Source organism: Sapajus apella, unplaced genomic scaffold (genome assembly GCF_009761245.1).
Source record: "Sapajus apella isolate SASKATOON/1434 unplaced genomic scaffold, GSC_monkey_1.0 scaffold5051, whole genome shotgun sequence".
In the NCBI taxonomy this organism is placed as follows: domain Eukaryota; kingdom Metazoa; phylum Chordata; class Mammalia; order Primates; family Cebidae; genus Sapajus; species Sapajus apella.
Window position 1 is genome coordinate 1 of NW_022441975.1, and position 3,684 is coordinate 3,684.

General features: G+C 44.3%; 1 pseudogene; it reads right to left on the reverse strand.

Moving 5' to 3' along the window:
* Window positions 1–2,833: 2,833 nt before the first annotated feature.
* Window positions 2,834–2,912, reverse strand: LOC116547852 (annotated as a pseudogene).
* Window positions 2,913–3,684: the final 772 nt, after the last annotated feature.

Consider the following 3,684-nt stretch of genomic DNA (forward strand, 5'->3'; position numbering starts at 1 on the left):
GGAGTTTCGCTCTTGTTACCCAGGCTGGAGTGCAATGGCGCGATCTCGGCTCACCGCAACCTCTGCATCCTGGGTTCAGGCAATTCTCCTGCCTCAGCCTCCTGAGTAGCTGGGATTACAGGCACGTGCCACCATGCCCAGCTAATTTTTTGTAGTTTTTTAGTAGAGACGGGGTTTCACCATGTTGACCAGGATGGTCTCGATCTCTTGGCCTCGTGATCCACCTGCCTCGGCCTCCCAAAGTGCTGGGATTACAGGCTTGAGCCACCGTGCCCGGCCCAAATTTCTTCTTTTGACAAATCACACAGTCACTGTATTCTGTTACAGAAATACAAAACAGATTAAGACAGCCCATATACTTTCATTTTCTAAAATTATGTTGACATATCTTGACTCCTGTTATCATTTTTTCCTTCTCTTTAACCCTGTGAGTTTATGGTCCTTTTATTTCTTCACTGTTATTACAGTGGGAATTTGGGAGGGAACAGATAAATGCATATTCAGTCTTTTATGTTTACTGATACAAGCTCTTCTTTAATCAAGTCTACAACATAAATATAGTTTAAGAAATGAATACTACTTTCTCATGAATGCATATAAGTTTATGTCTGGGGTGAGGTTCTCTGACAGAAAATATAGGTGTTTGCCAGTCATGTTCCCAACAATTGTCTCCATGAACACCACTGGATTTTTCTATTCCAAGGGAGACATGCTTAAAAGGATTGCCACATGGTTTCCAGTCCAGCTGCCAGAATTACCAGCACTACTTGGGCCGTGATGAAACAGAGTTCATGCAGTCTGACAAACACGTGGTTTTACACAGGGGCTGTGGGAGCGGGGGCAGCCCACTGACAGTGGTAGGCTGCCAACCTGGCAAAAGGGTTGTGGGTTTCTGTATGCCTGTGAGTACCATCCCAGTATTCACACATATAATCAGCACCCAAAAATGCCTTTTCATTACATACATCGTAATTACCCCCTTATAACAACTCAAAAAAAAGGTTGAAATAGCATTGACTACCCTAGGAAACATTCTCTTCCCCCCTCATCAGTTGTACAGCACCTTGATCTTCAATCCCAAGAGGTCTTTGAAAAGGCAGTCATACTCAAGAGTTTTCCAAACAGAAATAACTCCAGGGTCTCAGGAAGCAGCTGGCCTGTGTTTCACTCTTTTAGGTACTGCAGCAAAGCTAAAGAACACTAGGTGGTGGTTTTTATTTTATTTATTTTTGAGATGAATTCTAACTCTGTTGCCCAGGCTGGAGTGCAGTGGCGCGATCTCAGCTCACTGCAATGTCTGCCTCCTGGATTCAAGCAATTCTCTGCATCAGCCCCCTGAGTACCTAGGATTACAGGTGCCGGTCACCATGCCTGGCTAATTTTTGTATTTTTGGTAGAGACAGGGTTTCACCATCTTGGCCAGGCTGATCTTGAACTCCTGACCTGTGATCCACCCTCCTCAGCCTCCTAAAGTGCTGGGATTGTAGGCGTGAGCCACCACGTCCGGCCTAGGTGGTGGTTTTTGAAACTTTGGATCACACAAATGTAAACTGCAGTTTGTAACGTGCCCTACACACATCGTATTTTTAAAAATGCTGTCCCTGTTCATCTTAGCCAGCTGACTCTGAGAATTTTTATTTTATTCTGTAATATTATAAAACTATGATCTTGAATCTCCCCCAACTGCCTCTCTCCCAACCCCACCCCAACCACTGCCTCACACACACACACACACACACACGCACACGCACACGCACACGCACGCGCACACACACACACACACACACACGATACTGGCCACCCTTGTGCTTATGTGAAAATGCTGGTCTGTGTAAACTGGAACGGCTTTGAAAAGATGGAGGCATGTCCCCTAGTAGGATTGGCCAGATTTAGCGATAAAAATACAGGATGCCCAATTAAAACTGAATTTCAGATAACGAATAGGCAACCCCAGGCACTAAGGATGTGTTTCAATTAAGCCAAGTGGTAATCCTCTCCTCCTTGCCAATGATTGGCTTGGGAGTGGGCTATGACACAGCTCTGACCAATTGGAGCGAAGGAGAAACCTTCCAGGGTCTCTGGGAGAGATTTTCCTCCCTAATTAAAAATAGAGAGAGTGAGTGGAAAGTTCCTTATGCTTCCTGCCTTCAATGATTATCATGTGAAGATATGGTGCTGGGAACAGCAGAGATCGTCTTGTCACCAGGAAGAGAAAGTCACGAGAAAGTCAGAGAGACTGAGCCAGAGCTCTGACATTGTGGAACTTCTGAATTAGGCAGCTCTGGAATTCTCTTTTCCATACCTTTTGTGGGAAATAATGAATGTCCTCACTGTTTGATTCACTTTTAGTTGAGTGTTCTATTTGTGCTGCTGAAAGCACCCTCAACTGATTAACTGAAAGTTATCAATGATTTAACTGAAAGTTTTTGAAGTTCTCTCAACAAGTATTAAACTGCTGTGGTTAGCAGACCCAGGACTCAGCTAAAGAAACTTATCTCACTCAAATAAACAAAAATTTTTATTATTTTTATTTTTTATTTTTTTTGAGACGGAGTCTTGCTCTGTCGCCAGGCTGGAGTGCAGTGGCACAATCTTGGCTCACTGCAACCTCCGCCTTCTGGGTTCAAGCAATTCTTCCACTTCAGCCTCCCGAGTAGCTAGGACCACAGGCGCGTGCCACCACGCCTGGCTAATTTTTTTGTATTTTTTTAGTAGAGATGGGGTTTCACCATGTTGGCCAGGATGATCTCGATCTCTTGACCTCGTGATCCACCCGCCTTGGCCTCCCAAAGTGCTGGGATTACAGGCATGAGCCACCATGCCCAGCCCCAAAATTATTTTTTTAATACTATACATTCAGAGAAGCTTCTCTAGTAACAAACTATAGAAATGATCTCCGAAAGTATAGTCTTAACAAAATTATTTTATTATAAGATCCACTGGCCCAAAAGTGTTGCATAGGTCTTTCTCAACTTCTCACAGTTTAGGAGTCCCAGAAACCCTCCCACAGACTTTGAGAAGTGGGCAGGTGACAGACAGGATGGAATAGCTGTTCTTGTTAACAGTTCTCTGTGTCCTCGTCATTGACAGCTTCAGAGATCTGAACTGGCTGCATGGGGAAGTGCTAGCCGGGCAGGCCAATTCTGTGAGACAGATGGCTGCTGTTTCACAATTCTAGACATGAGAAGGGCAACCTTTAGCCCAGAAGTTGGGGTGGGTGATCCTGAGATATCATTAGCATCTATGGCATCTGTGCTGTCACTTTTGATCACAGTGTGGCTAGTACTCGCTGTTCATTTATTTCTAAACATTCTAAAATGAATACAATTTATCAAATGTTTAACAGCACAATTCTGACATATGGCAAACTTTTTTTTTTTTTTTTTTGAGAAGGAGTTTTTGCTCTGTGGCTGAGGCAGGAATGCAATGGCACCATCACTGCAATCTCTGCCTCGGGGGTTCAAGCAATTCTCCTGCCTTGGCCTCCCAAGTAGCTGGGATTACAGGCACCCACCACCATCGCCAGCTAATTTTTGTATCTTTAGTAGAGATGAGGTTTCACCATGTTGGCCAGGCTGGTCTTGAACTCTTGATCTCCAGTGATCCACCCACCTCACCTTTCCAAAGTGTTTGGATTACAAACATGAGCCACCACGCCTAGCCACAAACATTTTATTTTAAAAT